Source organism: Ambystoma mexicanum, chromosome 6q (assembly GCF_040938575.1).
Source record: "Ambystoma mexicanum isolate Mex_15411 chromosome 6q, UKY_AmexF1_1, whole genome shotgun sequence".
NCBI lineage: Eukaryota > Metazoa > Chordata > Amphibia > Caudata > Ambystomatidae > Ambystoma > Ambystoma mexicanum.
In genome coordinates, this window is record NC_090937.1 from 1486833335 (window position 1) to 1486851620 (window position 18286).

An 18286-nucleotide genomic window follows, 5' to 3' on the forward strand; every position below is an offset into this window, starting at 1 on the left:
AAGTTTATGCTATTATTCATGTAAGGATGGTGGAGAATGGTCTTGTCCTGAATAAGGAAACGACTGAATTGATGGTAATAAGAACAGAGCAAAAAATCCTAAAACTTGGAGCTGACTCTAGGATGTTTCTGGTGGTGGGTTGCGACCTAGACACAAAAAAGAAAGTGAAAACATTGGGAATTCACTTTGATCAAAATTTAAATAGGAATGCCCAAGTTAACCGCTTGGTTTCTATTTCAGCATATTATATCGAGCTGTTAGCCCAAGTTCGCCACTACTTCTCAAAGTTAAACTGAAACATTAGCAAGAGCTATTATAGGATCTGAGTTTGATTACTGCAGTAGCATATTAGTGCATATCAAGAAGGCAGAGTATGCCAGACTCCAGGTAATACAAAATAGTGCTGTGAGAGTGATTACTGTACTCGAATGGAGACATCATGTAACCAAAGCTAGAAGAGAATTACATTGGTTACCATTTGAGGCAGGGATTGAGTGTGTCTTCTTTGCTGCAGCTCCTAAAGCTCTTAGAGAAGTAATAGTGACATATTTAAGAAGAAACTGAAGACTCTGCTCTTTACATAGTTTAGAATCCTCCAGAATTTGTAGTTACAACCTATCGGCTTCTCGCCGATTTCCCTTGGTTATGTTTCTTTGTTTGCGCAAGGAAGCCTCAGGGTCCATAGGTGTGCAGTATAAATGTATAAAGTAAAGTAAAGTATGCTACCTTGCTGTGTCAATGACAGCCCGTTTGATTAGTTCACAGGGCTAACTTGTATCAATCTAATGGGCTCACATCCCTCTAAAATGTATACATGTCATAAAAGCATATAAGTATGGGTCATGTTTTTTTGGCACATGGGTCTTTTTGTCCCACTACAACCCTGATTTCAAAACCTGATGAAAAAAAACATGCAACTTTACTACGTTTCGTGCAGAGAAGAAAAGTTGTAAAAACAACTCCAGACAAATGTTACTAAATGTTTGATCAATTTAGGCTATGAAATGTGAATCTGTTAGATCTCCTATGGGGCCAACTCACTGTGGCCATTACCCTGCATTTTTAACAGCATTTCTTAATGCAAGTCCCCTGTATTTTTAACAGCAAGCCCCCCATACCGCCTCCTGCTCCCGCACGACCCATACTCAACCCCCAATGACTCTTAGATATTTAGAAGAAAGGCCATAACAACACACACCATGAAGAATGGGGTGCATACATGTGGCAAAATGGCCACAGTGAGTCGACACCCTTCTAGTTGGGTGGGTACCATGAAGCGGGCCACTGATTGTCATTTTAAGGTGTTGACTATACATGTGAATACATCAGAATTCCATTTCTTTAGGCCATTATTTACACATTTTCTGCAGTCTCTGCACATTAGATGATAACATGTTTCCTGTTTTACATGTGCACACAGCACAGGGAAAACAAAATACTATTTGTTCTTACTTAAATGTAATTTTACTCAGCTTCAAGTACAGTGAAAGTTGGATATAACTCACACTATCAACCTACAATATCCTATTCTTATTCTGTTAGCAATGATTTATCAGCCCCTCTGCTTTGCACACAGAAAAATTGTAGGTTTTCTCCAAGAAGTCTAATCTCACTTGGCTATAAACGTAGTGAGAAAGCACTGTTGAATTCCCCACTAAAATATCAAGATATTCTATTTGAAATGTGCTTCCCCTAGTGTAAACAACCTCCCAATTTCTTTCCCACTCCAGGGATTTAGCAGGCCAATGATTTAAGGGGACATATTTAATTATTACATTAATAAACACTAATACAATTACATTGGGATGTTTTATACTCAATTTTAAATAAATAGTAAAGGCCCAGGGTGAGAAGAGACCCTCACATGTTTTTCAGGGAATTCCCAGGCACCTGGCCTCTCCTCTTCCCTTTCTCCCCTTTTCAGGAAATCAGGTCGGCCTCGGCTTAATCTGGTTTAGGCTCCCTCATGGACAAGTATCCTTCATCTCCAGATATTATATAAGTTCAGCACTCATCCATTTGGAACATGTCCCTCCCTTCTTGGCAGTTTTCAAATTTTTCACTTCACTATGTCTTGTGTGGTCCTTATCTTATAATTAAGGATTTTCCCACACATGTTCATGATAATATCACAATTTTTGATTGTTCCAATCTATCAACTGGGATACTTAATAGTTAGATGCTCTTAGATTATATAACCCCCAATCTCCATAGGTTGGTCATATTTTCAAAACATGTGACAAAGGGTGGGGCATGCCTGCTCCCACACTTTTGAATTACAATCATTTTAGTCATATATTCTCATACCAATATGGCACATTGATGAAATATGGATTTCTGGAACCCCCTGGCCCAGACAGATGTGCTGACATGTGTCATAAGTATGAATAATAATTGTGTATGAAGTTATTAATATTCATAATTTTATACATTATTAAAAACATAGTCAAATCAGGTTTGGACTTATTAAATAGAGGATGAACATATTTTTAAATGTGTAAGTCATATGGTTGTGGATTTGTATAAACAAAAATGCATGTATGATGTGGATTCCAAATAATCAGTATATTTCTAGAGCTTGGTTACAGCCTTACATTTTGTTTTCTTAGAATGGTGAAATCCTCATCATGAGTCATGTAAGCATCTCTCAGAGGCCCCATTATAGAGCATCTGGTCGCCTTTATTGCATTATTTGATGTCAAGAAGTGACACTTCTAAGTGTATTTAATTGGGGTCTGAAATATCCAGCTCCTGGCATATGACATAAATAAAGTACATGTATGAATGATGTGGATTCCAAATAATCATTATATTTCTAGAGCTTGGTTGTAGCCTTACATTTTGTTTTCTTAGAATGGTGAAATCCTCATCATGAGTCATGTAAGCATCTCTCAGAGGCCCCATTATAGAGCATCTGGTTGCCTTTATTGCATTATTTGATGCCAAGAAGTGACACTTCTAAGTGTATTTAATTGGGGTCTGAAATATCCAACTCCTGGCATATGACATAAATAAAGTGCAATGTTTGAGATGAAAATGCAACTATATTTATTTTCTAGGATTGCTCTTTTACACCAGTCCAGTGAGGTTGTGACTAGTCCATTACTCAGAGGCAATGGGCCAGATGGCCTTGTATTCTGTAAATGTAATGTGTTTTCAGGATAAAAGACAAACCATATTTCCACTCCAAATGGCCATGTCGGATCTTCTGGGACACTTAACTTTTGGTATCCAAGTTCAGTGCTCATCCATTTGGAACAGGTCTTCCCCTTCTCTTCAGGTTTCAGAATTCTTGCTTCCCTATTTCCTGTGTGTTTCTTCTCTTATAACGGTAATTTTACCACACTTTCTGATGATAATATAACACTTTTAGATTGGGAAAATCTTTACATTGGCTTGCTCAATAGCCAGAAACTTCCTTAAAATGCAATCTCATACTCATTATTTGTTTGTATTTTGTTGATATTTATAAAGCCCTTCCACAAAAGAGCTGAACAGAACTTTCAAGAAACAGCACGACATAGGTTTTAGAAAGGGAGGCGAAAATGGGATTTTAACCTGGTAGGAAAGATGTGTATCTGCCACTGGCCATATGTTCTGCCCAGCAAAACATAGCAGTGGCTTGGATGTGAATTAGCACCAGACAGCCCCTGCCCCCACATACGACTTCACACCCACATACCGCTACTATACAATACTGCTACTATACAATACATTTTAGAAAGGTTTGACAGAAGCTACAGAGAGGGTGCAAGGCAGAGCCAGATCCTCAGAGAGGAAGTGTGTACATAAAGGCAGCCACTGACTGGGGAGAAAGCTTGGGTGCCAATTAAGGCATGGAGTACAAAGGACAGAGGATGTGAATGCGAAACTTGTCCAACTGTCGCTATGTACTATGGGACATCTGCTTGTACTTATTTTTTAAATGAAAGGTAAATCTTTCATGTTGACTGATAAGGGGGAGATGGAGAAAATTACCAGGAAACTGGTTGATCCCCCAACGTGTTCAACTGGCTCAGATGAATGGAGCACCACAGAACAGCGACTAGAACTGTTACGCTCACATTGTCTCTGCGGGGGCATCGAGTGCTGCTGGGCGTGGACGTCTACTGGATGCTGGGTTTGGATGCGCTGGAGGCCTATTTGGCTTGGGGTCTGCACCTAAGATGGGCAAGGAAAGCAGCTAGGAAGGATTCCGGTGCTTGGTTGGGTCCATACTCCCTCTGGTGTCCCTGCCTTTCCCCTTTGCGCGAGATTCCCCCCGTGAATGCTCCTCCCCTTGTATCTGTATTTAGTAGGCTCTCCGTCCTGCTAGTTCTGTGCAGGGGTGCTGTTGCAGGGTGCTGGCTTTGTGGGACCGAGTTGCGTCACTGGTCCATAGAGTCTGTTGAGTCGAGCCAGACCTGCTGTGGCTGAGACTCGCCATGCCCTGTCTTGCTGTTTCAGTTCTAACGTATGACTGGGACTGTTTAGGCTCTCTTGCCTTCTTTCTATATGTCTTTTCCTGTTTGTCTTTCCTTATGTGTGTCTCTTTCCTTGTCCTGTTGTCCCCTTTGTACTTCTTAAATGTTCTTAGATTGCCTGTCTGACTTGTTGCCTTTTTCCCGATAGCTCCTTGTCGCTGCAGGTGTTGGGAAGGAAGTTGGAGCTGCCCAGACAACCCCCAAGTGACGGCTCCACTTGGGTGCAAATGGACGGTATGCGGAAAAGCGAGATGCGGAGCCCAGCTGGGATGACAGGTAGGAAGTGGGTGCGCGAGGCACTGGCATTGATGCTTTCATTTTCTAACCTGTTACTTTTCTTTTCAGGCGTTGCAGAATTGTGGCTCTGTGGGGCGGTGACAAGTAGCCAGGTTTCAGGTCGAGCGGCCGGGACACAATGCTTGAATCTCAGGTTAGTAAGTGTTGATCCACTACTGACTTCTCCTGTGTTTGTTTTTCCTTGCAGCAGGTCGATGGATGATCTCAGAGAGGCTGCTGGAGTCCGTGGAGTGCAGGGATCCGATTGCGATGAGTGTTACGATGTTGCTAAGCAGAGCAACGCGAAGCATGCTGCTGGGCCAGGGGGTGGCTTATATAGCCAACCAGGCCCAAGTGTTTAACCACACCGAAAACACTAGTCTGCATATGCCTATACAGGGAATTGGGCTGATTTAGTCCCCTCAATGTTTGATTGTCCAGGTTCATGCATTTGTTGATGAGCATGGCGCAAAAGGCGCCAGGACAGGGACCAAGTGGTCCTTTTCCATTCTCTGGGGGAAGCTAGGGTAGTTCTCTGGCGTGGCGATCCCAGTGCAGCTCGCGGGCAGCGTTGCAAGTGCTTGCCATGTCCAGTGATCATGATAGGAACTGAATAGGAGCCAAATGAAACTCCTAGGGACCCATACATTTCAGCATCTCTGCACACCGTTGAACTCAAGGAAGAAGGATTGGGGGTGGGGGCATTGTCGGATAACTTCAGGCGATGGGCACACAATTGATGTAACAATGATAAAGGGTTTCAAAGTTGGAAGAGGGGGGTGTAATAGGTTAAGATCTAATTGCTTAGAGGTTGTTTGTTAGATTGAAGGTTTATGGCAATATAAAGTGGGATGAATTAATGGAGTTACGGATGGAGAATAAAGGGGGAGAAGAGGTTGGGGCGGAATGGTGCTTTTCCAGCACCCCCAGCCATCCTGGCACTCTTGCCATTGGGGACCTTGCCGGTTCACCCTACAACCGTTGTTGGGCGGTCCACATGTGAGGTAGACACCCAAGACTGGGGGCAGCTCTCTGGCTGGGCTGTGTTACAGCTTTTCTCTCTGGGGAGGGATGTGGACCCCACAGGGCTCCCTGTGACCACCGCTGGGCTTGGGGATGGTCAACCCACATGTGAGAAAGGTGACCAAGGACAGGACAAGACCCCTAGCCGTCCTGGAGCTTTGTTCATGTCGCATTACAGATTTTCCCCCTCGAGTAGCACAGGGACCCCGCTGGGTTTCCCCATGACCACCACTGGGCTGGGGTTCGGTGGACCCCATTTTAAGTCACATAAGGCTTAGTAGCCAGGCCGAAGCCCAAACGGGCAGAAACCAATCCAACAGGATTACAACTCTCAGCAATCTCGTGAACTGGCAACAATGGAACACATGTTTTAGCCTAGCTAAAGACCCTAAGAGGTCAAAACACATGTTGGCTGACCACTTAGTATTACCTACACCACTACAAACAAGGATGCAACAAATTTCAATTACATAACAAAGCGCAAAGTAGCTGGGTACAAACACACCTTAGGTCATTATAATTAGTCACAACTTGCAGCATTTGAAACCCAGTTTACATTGTGATCTGGAGGTTTGAACTAGATATCTGAAATGACTTGTTAATTACAAGTCATTAACCAACACAATTGGATTTTAATCAGTTATTAATTGTTTGTGTTGGTTATCCCTTTGAAATGTATTACTACTCCATACAGTTCGAAAGTATTTATGAAAGCATTTTTAAAGGAAATAAAAATAAATATATGTTTTATTACGCCACTCCAAATTTGAGAAAGGTCAAGGTTACAGTTTTCTTAAGTTTACTCACGAGAAGAGAGCACAATTAATCAATCTTGAGTGACTGAAACATGCTGCACAAACAATGAACATATGATGCAAAGCGAAAACCACTGTCAAGAGCTTTTGAAACACAACAGCAAACAGCATCACAACTTGCCGACCAGAGGACAAGAGCAACTTTCTCCAGGGCAAATTAAATGCCAGAGCAAACTGAAGCAAGACTTGCTGACATGAGGACAAGAGAAACATCATCCAGGGCACATGAGACACCAGAGCAAACTGAAGCAAGACTTGCCGACAAGAGTACAAGAGAAACATCCCCCAGGGCACATGATACAGCACTCGATCAGGACACGAGCAGTGCTGGGTACCCCAGCTAGTTTAGAATATATCTCTTGATAGTATTGTGTGTGAGATTAAACTGGAATAGAAATAAATATAATTTCAAGGACTTTTTTCTTAAACATATCCCATGTAGTTGGAACTAGTCCATATGGCCCATTGTTCTGTGAACTAAATGTTTTTTTAATGATAATTGACAAATCTATCACTCCTGATGACCAAGGTAAAATCTCCTGGTAAAAATAGCCTGAAGCAAAAGAAATGGGAATTTCAGAGACTTCATTGAACAGCTGAAAAATCAAGCATTTGCCAAAGCTGTGTTAGAAAGCCAATGATTTCTATACATTTAAATAGAAATGTATTCCCTATTTTAAGGACTGACCTATGCAGATGCTGGATCCAGGCTAACAGTGGCCTGACCTCAGGGATGTGGACCCTGGGTCCTTCAACTACACTGACACCAAAATGCCCAGTAATATGAAGAGCCAACACGGTACAGCAGGTAGCTGAGAGAGAGTCACTGAGAGTGTTCATTGAGAAGACACAAGACCAGCACACTGGGAAGAGCCAGTGATGTTCCCACACCTGAAAGAAGGTAACACGAGTTATGGGAATCACGGGAGACCTGATTGGGGTTTGGGCAATACTGAAGAGTACTTTGGGAGTGATCTCCCTCACCACAGTAAATACTGAGATGTTATTAAGGCTGAAGAACACTGCGGGAGTAATTTCCCTAGTCACAATAATTACAGATAAGATATCTGTCATGGGTATCAGGCAGGTAGTTGGGGCAAGCTGGGTGGGGGCTTGGCAGGCCTGCCATAGGCACACAAAGAACCCATAGCAGATCTCTCCTTTAATTCCTTCCTAGTGTTTGTAGCAACTTCCTGGTTACCATTTCCTGTTGCCAAACAGGAAGTGCATGACAATTCATGAGCTCTCTAGTGTTTGGGTGTGGCTGGCTATATAAGCCACACCCAAGATTCTTCCAGTGCTTTGTGTTGCTTACTGTGAGCTGTATCAGCAACACACTTGCCGTGCTCTGGATCAGCCAGCTCTGCTTACCTGCTCTGGATCATCCTACTTCTGCTTACCTGCTTCGGATCATCCTGCTTCTGCGTACCTGCTCCGGATCATCCTGCTTCTGCTTACCTGCTCCGGATCATCCTACTTCTGCTTACCTGCTCCTTACCCGCTCCGGATCATTCTGCTTCTGCTTACCTGTTCCGGAGGAACCTCCGTTCTTACTCCATGCCGCAGCAATCTCCAGTCAAGAGGGGACTTCTACACTGGCACCTGTAAGAACAAAGAAGAACTGGGTTAACAGGCGCACATCAGTAACGATGCACATACTCACTGAATCTTCCCGCGACACTGGAATCCAGGTCAGTTGTACGAGCGCACAAACCCCTTCAAAAGAAAGAAGAGACATTATTCATTGCGCTCGCACCAATAACGCAGACACTTATTTCGCTGTTCTCTCTCTCAATGCGGTGCATACTTATCAAAGCCTCCGTGCATACTTACCAAACCACCAAGTCTCCAGTAGCACTGAACCCGGACTCGAGGCGCTACTACCACATAATTTCTCCTGCAAGGGAAAGGGAGAGACATTACCAGGCGCGCTCGAAAATTGAAGGTGCTGCGCACCCTACCAGCAGCTAGCTTCTACATGCAGCGCTACTCACCCACAAAAACACCGGCAAAGACATTATGGACAATTTTGGACACTAAACATTCTCTGCGCAACATTTACTTGTGGGAAGGACTTTCTGGCCAGCGAAGAAACTGGCGCCTTGAACACTCGGCCTCACTGTGAAGGCATAAAACAGCGTGTGGCATCTGAACTCAGCCTACAGACATTGGCATCAATCACATGAGAGAATCGCGCCCCTGCGAATGCAGGGTGGAGTGCACACCCTACTAAAGATTAAGGTAAGCCCATAGGGGACATCACAGCACACAGTTAAGTGAAGGGAAGGGCCCAGGGAAATCAGGTGAATTCAGGTCTAAGTGTACACCTTGTATTTGACAGGTATCCCTCTCGGTGAAACAGGGGAAGTGAGAAATCGGGGTCAAGAGAGGCTCATCCATCGCTCCTGCAGAGACACAGGTGAGTGTGACAGTATCAAGATTCAAAAATATCTCAAGAGTAATCTCCTTCATCACAGTAATTACCAAGAGAGTATCAAGAGAGAAGAATACATTGAGGGTAATGTCTCTCATTACCATGATCATATAAAAGATATCACAGGTGCAGAGTACCTCAGGAGCAATCCACCTCATCACAGTAACAGTGTTAAAAACATCACAAATGCAAAGTTCATCGGGAGTAATCTCCCTCATCACAATATCAGTGCCAAAATTACCAAGAGTGTTGAGGGCATCAAAAGTAATCTTCCTCATCAGAATAATTGAAAGGAAGATTTCAAAAGTGAAGAGTTCCTTGAGAGGACTCTTCCTCGTCACAGAAAATCATAAGAGAGATTTTGAGAATCCATGAGGTTGCAAGAGTAGTCTCTTTAGCAATAGTATTGTTAAGAATAGTAGAAGAAGCCACGGACACTTCGGGAGTGACCTTCATTGTTTCATTGCTCAAGGAGAACACCAGGGAAGTCTGGGAGTGTATGTTATGTTGGGAACTGTTGGACAATTGGTCAAGCCAAGGAAAGTCCCTGGGAGGAACTACAAGGACTATTGAAGGCTGTAACCAGAGACTATCCGAAAAGAGCCTTTAAGACTAATACAGTTTTCCCAAGGAGAGGGGATTCATTCTCCTGGTCTCACCTTTTGTTGGATCACAAGCGATTGTTAGAAAACAGCCCAAAACAGTCCTTCTCCTGGTGACCTCTTTTGTTTGCTGAATACCTTTGGTTAGTAGTAGCGCCAGAGTAGGATAGTTCGTTGACAGAGGATGGACACTTTAGTTTGAGAACCACCCTGATGACGAGCACCCGAGTTACAATTCATTTAGATAGGGCAAACCTGTTAGTTGTAGGGAAAGAAATGTCTTTTACTTTAAAAAATAAAATAAAAAAAAATCTTAAGTTAAAATGCCACCCCTTTGTCCGACTCCACTTCTGACATACCACAATGTACAAATCATTGTGTGATAGGTTTTTGCATGTGTTTATAAAAGTATAACTTTTAACTTTCAAATACATATTCTTGAAATAATAAACCAAGACCTCAATTGCTTTTCGAAAACGATATACACAGTTTGCATTTCTGACACACTTGAGCGTTTGCTCTGCATTTTTGGATATGCAGTTCCATGATTTATAGGGAATGCTGTTATTGTGGATGAAATAAATGCTGATCTGCACCTTGACCACATTTCTCGTATGTAGATTCTGGTAATGTACTTTGTTTCAGTGCAACAATGACTTTGTTTTCTTGAATGCATAGAGTTACATTTTGAACTGGGTCTTTCAACATTTCCTGTTGTCAATTTAAAGTTGTTTAAAATCCTGTCTCTGGACTTTTTCAAAGGAATGTCCTTGCTGTGGTCGAACTTCTGTGCCATTTGCAAGTGTGCCGTCTCTCATGAGAGCAGGACCTACCTGCATCCCATATGTGCACTCTTTTCATGGTTGCTGTTTAGAAGCACACATCATGAATGAAGCAATGAATTATTCCGTGTCTCTTCACTTCAAATTATAGGAATTCTCCATGTTACTACATTTTTTCTACAGGGTTGATCAATCATAGGAAAAACAAGAGCTAAACAGGAGACCATTTCTGATTCTGCTCTGTTCCTCAATGCTAGTTTTAGTCCCAATGTTAAAGAGTATTTCCAACATGTAACACTCCCGTCATTGAAAACAAACAAGGCCAAATCGCAGATGAAGTGACGTCATGTCAGTTTAGGAGCATCTATCATCGTGTTTGATGTTACTGCATGCTATCCGAAGAGAAATATTAATTTGTATGACATTCTTGTCCATCCCACAAGGACAGTCAACACCAAAATGCTTTCCAATTGTTCAAAGCATGTTTGAGTAGTGTCTCTCTGTAGTTTCTTCTAATGAGACTTAAATGGCCAAATGACCTGTTTCTTGAGATGATGCACATTTTAGGCAAGTTTACAATTTTAGTTCTGTTCACTGTGTCATGCCAGAGGAGACACATCAATTTGCTTATCAGTCTGGACCCACCCACAAGGACAGTCCAGTCCAACACCAAACGGCTCTGGAATTCAACTCTGAAAACGTGCTAACAGCAACCCCTCCATTTCTCGATTACCATTACTTATTTAGGCTGATGCGATGTCCATAAGAATTAATAATTTGCATAAAATGTTAGAGATAGGCTGCGTACTGGACTTAACCCAGTGTAGCCTTGATACAAGAAGGATGTACGAAATATAGGCCAGGTTGACTTACAAGTGATGTATTGACCGGGGGAATAGACACATGGCAGAACAGGGCCGGCAAAGGCGGAGGGAGAGAAGCAGCAAGGTGAAGAGAATGGTCAAGTCTGACATCACGTCAGCGAATTTCACAAAATCACTATGCAGATTTCATAAGACGCACATTCACCAAAGAAATCATGAGTGAGCTCGATTCAAGGAAAGGAAACGAAATGTTCGCAATCCCAGACCTGTTCATGCGGTGCATTGCTCTTGTTACCTGTGCTCGCCTCATGGAGTTTACCACTCACCTGTGTTAATTTAATGGCAGGATCTGTGTCATAAATTGCAGCACCCTCCTCCATATTGCATTTCCTCACAGCAATGCTCTCTAATGCGCAGAGGTCTTTGCTACGCAGGTATGCAGGCAGAGTATCCAAAAAGGAAGCAGTCTTTTTTGTGAGCCTGGCAAGTGTTCCTAACAGCACACATGTGGTAGATGGAACAGACATATGTTGTACAGCGTATGTACCAGAAATACAATGCTCTAAACACGTCCAAATTATAGCAGATGCCAAACACATCATGTATGGCACAGTGGCATATTACCCAGCCAGCGCACTTTGAAACAGGTTTCCCCTTGCTCATCCCAAACCTTCAAGGACAACATTGGTTCTCTTACCCCCGCACTCGCTAATTTCTGCAACCACTCTTTTGCCACTGGATCTCTCCCCTCATACCTCAAGAACTCCCTTGTACACCCCCTCCTGAAAAAACCTTCAGCACACCCTACCTGTCCAGCCAACTACTGCCCTATTTCCATCACGCCCTTCCTGGGGAAAGTGCTGGGAAAGCTGGCATTGCCCCAACTTAACTTGCACACTGAACTTGGTGGTCTCCACAACCATCAATCTGAATTCTGAGCATCCAGAGGCATGGAAACCGCTCTTCTGAATGCCTGTGAAGAACTGCTGACAGCTCTGGACTCCAACTACCCAGCTGTCCTCATCCTACTCCATCTCTCCTCTGCCTTTGTCACAGAGAACCATTCCAACCTCATACACAGGCTCAACGATACCCTTCATATCTTAGAATGGGCACTGGACTGGCTGATCTCCTTCCTAACTGACCACTCATCCCAAGTTATCCTGGGCACCTTCTCCTCTCCTACTTCCTTCTCCGCCTGTGGTGTCCCCAGGGTTCTATCCTCTCCCCTTGGCTCTTTAACACATACCTTGCTTAGCTGTAACTCCTCATCTCCTCCTTCTTCCCCAACTTCCATTGTTATGCAGACGACACACAACTCTTTTTTAAATTTCCTGCTGATCGTATTGCACCTTCCATCATCCCTGGCTGCCTATCTGCTATCCATTCCTGGTGCACTTCTAACAATGTCTGCCTCAATGTCAGTAAAACTGAGATCCTTCCCATTGGAACTCCTGCTCCATCCTTCTTCCCTTCACTCTGGCATTCCTCCACGAGCTCTCTCCATCTCCTTCTTCTGAATCTAGAAACCTTGGAGTGATCTTCAACTCCTCTCTCTCCTTCCTCCCTCCCTCACACTCAGGACATTGTGAAGAAGTGCCACACTCAGATCTTCTTTCTCAAAGTAATTCTCCCTTTTTTCACTTTCCCCCCAGAATTTCAATGTCTCCCGAGCCCTGTATTTCTCCAGTCTAGACTACTGCAATAGCCTCCTCCTGAATATACCTTCTTCCACTCTGTGACCCCTCCAGCTAATTAAGAACAGGGCAGCAAGACTTATCCTTGGCCTTAAACCTAGGGACCACATCTCTCTTGCCCTAAAAAGTCTTCACTCGCTCCCAGTCACTGCACAGATTAAATTCAAATCCCTCTGCATCATCCACAAGGCTGTCTACGGCCGGGGACCTATCTTCAACTCCCTCTTGATAAATACTCTCTGTCTAGACCACTATGTTCCTCTGGCACCATCACTTTGTATGTAAAGTGTTTTGCTAAACAGAGGGCAGGAGGTCGATCACTTTCCTCAGCTGGCTCTATCCTATGGAACAACCTCCCCCTCCCTTTGTGTTTTTAGCAGGACTTTCTAAAATTCCAGAAGATCCTCAAAACTTTCCTCTTTACCCCCTCCTTCCCTTCTTCTCTCCTCTGTTAATCTCACAGTTGCTGTGATTGGTGTCCTGGGCCCTTATGAATCTTCAGGGCCTCTAACCTCCCACACCCAAACGCCCCAGCTTCTGTCTACCTTCAGCACTTGCCTCAGCCCTCCCTGCGCCCTGGAGGCTCGCACTTTCACCCAACGCTGCTCCAGGCCATGTAGCACTTACCACACCTTGCACTTCATCTGTGGCTCACCCATGAGCATGGACACACCTACCCCCACTGCCCTCTTCCTTGCTGCACTTGCACGTTCTGAATACTCACAAGACATAATAGGTTTGTCCTTTTCTTTTTTCCCTCCACTTTAATATTTTTTTGCTTTTCAATGTGATTCATTCCCATGTTCCCTCTATTTGCCCGGTGGGTACTTTGGAACAGAATTTACTTGCTGTATAAGCATCTAAAAAGTGAACACTAAATAAATAAGTACATTGTTTTGTAGCGTAATAAACCAAACAACGATGGATGCCAGTTCTGCTCTTCACCAGTAGAGGTCAATATTGGACATATTAAGAATCAAATCATCACTAACAAATATGTGGAACTGGCGTATAGGGTTTCTAACACTAAAGGGAATAGAACATGTAATATGGGGATAACTTATTTTGATTTTTGCAACAGATTATATCAGTATCTTGTTATTAAAAATAAAATGTATACATAATCATGTATTTCCTTCAAAAGAACGGTGGATTTCAAATGGGTACTGACACATTTTGATTTGATTTCAATGTTATATATAATATTGTTATTCTAGTGGATTATTTGTCTGCATTTTAATTATAGGTAACACCCCTTATCCGATTTGAATCCCTTTCAGGTAGGAAAAGTGTTAGGTCACTAACTGCAGTGTGCCCTGCTGCCTCTTTTAAAGTTTCCTTATCTACTTGGGAAACTGGGCCAAAAGCTCCTTGGGACCTCCCCAAATATTGCTTTGTGGTTCTTTTGGCCCATCCCCCAAATTCCTATCCCATTTAGTGCACTGGCTTTTGTCTCACACCCGCGTGTACCGAGTGCACACTCAAGGACGGACCTATACAAAGCAGAATACAAAAACATTTAGGGGTTGCCAGGGGTTGCACTTGCAACCCCTGAGTTCTCCCTTGCTACCCCTAATTGAAGCTCCTGGGCTGTGGCCAATGCCATGTGGCTAGTTGAACTATTTGTCTTTCTGGAATTCCATACAATAACTGCTAGACTCATTAAAGGTTTATTTCAGGCACACTACAGGGGGTGAGTCACTGATTTAGTCTGTTCTTAAACACATCAAATTCACAATGCACACAACGTCCTCCGAAAATTTAGAGTAGAATAAGCATCCATTTCGGAAAATGTATTTTGCTTTTCGCAAGTTGCAGTTATGGCATGTTTTTTTCTGCCGATACATATGGTGTTCCGTTCTTGTATGAAATGTATATCAAGTTACAGTAATTTTGTAACCATATTTTTCATAGTGTACTTAGAAACAATGCTATGTGATGCTGCTTCCTGTTTTGTTAAGTGGTAAACGGTCATGTTCCATCGCTTCCCTTGATGTCATTTTGGGGAGGGGGTCAAATGACCTGTGATGTCATTAGAGGTCAAGGGTCATGCAATGTCACTTCCACTATCCCTGATATGTTGGTGAAATGACGTCCCTGCCCTGTATATTCAAAAGTTTGAGAGGCATGATGTCTGAGGCGAGCACTCAACACGCAATCTTACCAGCTACCCACTTAGTGCAAAAAGTTGGGGTAACTCATATGCTATTGTTAGGTAGAATCATATGCAATACCCTTTGGGAACAACACACACAATTAAGACTACAAGTGTAAGTACAGTTTTACCTTTGGTACAAGCCTGTACAACACAGTAAAGTGGTAGCGATGGCTGAGCAGCCAGACTTATCTCAAGAGTAGAGTGAGCAGTACAAGAGTTTACACAAAGGACAACAATTACTATGATTCAAACAAACACTGATTCAAGGGACGGTGAATAAACCTGGTTTGGCGCACAGAGTAAAACACTAGAAAGACCTTTACAAAAAGATATGGTGAAATAACTCGACCTGAACCATGTTAAAATAAACGTGGATTACCGAGATTGAGGCTACCACCATAGCCTCTAACTGTACCGAGGCTATTTTCATAGTCTGCGGTAGAATAAAAATGGTAGATACCACTGCCACCAGCCAAATCTTTGAGAAAGGGGAACATTATAATGTTCCATGAGAATCAGACAAAAGGGGATATTAACCCCTCCAGTACTCTATTGGAAGATAGGGTGTACTGGGTCTGTAAATTTAAAAAGACTAGTAAAGTCAATGGCAACTTTACATGTTCTGGGAGATAGTAGTCAGTCCCAAAAAATGGAGTTTAAAGTGGGAAGTCTGAAAAGACAAACCTGTGTCACTGCAATAAGGGTGCTGTGTGACACACAGTAAAAAGATGATGCCTATGGGGTGGGTGAGACTCCATAGCCCATGAGCATAGAATGTACAACACACAGCAAAACACATGTATGAGTGGGGAAAAAAGGCTCACACTCTTACCAGGTAAAAGAAATGAAACCCTAGAAAGCCAGCAAAGCTGCTGAGGGACTCAACAGGTAAGGAAAATTAGCCATTCTGGAGAATTCTCCCTAACAGCTATGTGTACACATAGGCTCAAACATTACGGTCGTTCTGTACTTAATTATTACATTGCGATTGTGCTCAGCTATGATGATTGCTGCACATGTTATGCAAACTCATGATATTGCTGTTCACAGATCACACGTTAAATATCACAGAGGATGCATTTGGACTTGTTCTTAAGCCACCTCACGACTCATATGCTATTGAATCGGGAAATGGTGTCGCGCGCCGTCATATTTAAACAGCTGGGGCACTAGATGGAGCTGCAGCACATTTCATAAGCAAAAGTATTCGGCGCATTTGCTGGGAGCTGTGTTTCATTCCACAAAATTAATTATTTTTATCAAAATAATTTTTAACCATAACGACAAAATGATAATCCAGCTCAGGCATGCGTGCCCATGGAGGACAAGCCGATTGTTCAAAGTTGCATTTATAGATGAACATTTGCGCAGGCACATTATTTCCACATAAAAGTCCCAGAAATGACGGAGCCAGGTGCCGCGGAGATCTCTTGCTTCCCGGGCGTGAAAGCATTTCCGCCTTCAGCTGAAATGCCTCGGTGGCCTTGTAAAGAGCAATGAAAGAGAAAGACGGACATAAAAAGTGGTCTGCGGAGCGCCATTACAGAGCAAACAGAACGCACAGCTTAATTCTATATTGCATGGAAAATGGCGGGCTCTGAAAGGGCGACTTAAGAAGCTGGAGGGGCCAGCTGCTTTCCATCACCACTGTAAAAGTGTCACATGTGATTGGGGGAGAGAGGCGGAGGAACGAACAGGGGACAAAAATGCAGCAGCCTCATGCTGCAGGATGATGGATAGTGCTGCAGTGCCCGCCAGCACCACGACGCCATGCTGCACCAGCGTACATGAACCGCAGTTTGTTCTTGGTGTATTGCCCGCGAGTAGAGTGTTCCCCTCTGACATGGGACAATCCTGTGCTTGAAAAAAGTTCGAATAGCAGCATCAGTGAATCAACCCACTGCCCAGCCGAGGTCAACAAAGTGGTCAAAGCATTGAGCATCGTTTAACTGGATGTTTGTAATTGCATTTTGTATTATTAGAAAGTAACATTTCATTTCTAACAGAAATGACGTATGCAAAATACATTTCCGATGATAGAGGAATTTCCTAGGCAGGCTGACTTACCACATGGCTGAGGGGAATTGTAATGAGACATATATAGAAGCGTTATAGTCGGCACCGGAGGTCCCTATTGTGTGGTAGTGTATTGCTGCCGAAGACAGTGGTCCCGAGCTGAATGTGAAGGCCTCTCACGAGGAGTAAGAGCACCGTAGCCCATCAACATGTGGGGTATTACAGGGTTCAATCCTGTCCCCCCTTCTCTTTAACATATTCATGTACCCTTTGGTGCAGGTTGCAGTGAAGTGATGCTTACAATGCCAGAAAATGGGTATAAAATGGTTGGAGATACATTGGGCGCCGTACAGAGCTGGATGCAAGACAGCTGTCTGTGTTGTAACAGAGGGAAGACAGAAGTTCTCTTCTTGGGGTGTCCCTCTGATCCACCGCTCCCAGCCCTACAGATACAGGGTGTATCAGCCACTTTCACTCCTTGAAAACAGGCAAATACTCCTAAAAAATACAAATGGGGAGTAAAAATACTTCCAATAAATAATGGGAAATGGACACATAGGGCCTCATGCCGAGTTGGGCAGTAAGGGTTTAACGGCACCGGTAAGGATGCAACCCTTAGTGCCCTATTCCGAGGTCCCTTAGCTGGACCCGCAAAGGACGTGTGGTCTGAACACACGTCCTTTGCGGGTCCCGCTAAGGGCCCAGGGCACTAATAACAGGCCCGCTATTTGCGGGGCCGTAATTAGTGCCTTCCCCATTCCCATTGAGCCCTATGGGGGCTCAAATGGGAATGAGGAATGGTTTACTGAATGGGCACTTACCGGGTCCTTCAAGGTCAGAATGATCCCGAATGTCCCCATTCAGCCAGACCGGATCTGGACCCGGGTTTGGAGGCAGTCATGGCTGCCTCCAAATTCTGAATGACCCCTATAGGAGTGTATGCTCCTACTTTCATCCAAACTGCTCCATGGATGTGTTTGGACCAGTAGTGCATGTAGTACCACAAGCAGAACTACTAAAATTAATTATGGAAGAGGTCAATATACCTTTTAATATGTATGAATAACTTGGTGCAACTAAGTATTACAGTTGAACATATACTCGTTTATAAAATACTCCCATTGGGAACGGGACTTCCTAAAAAAATAATTTTACTCCCAACTTTCAAAAGTAGGGAGTAAAATACTTTTACTTCA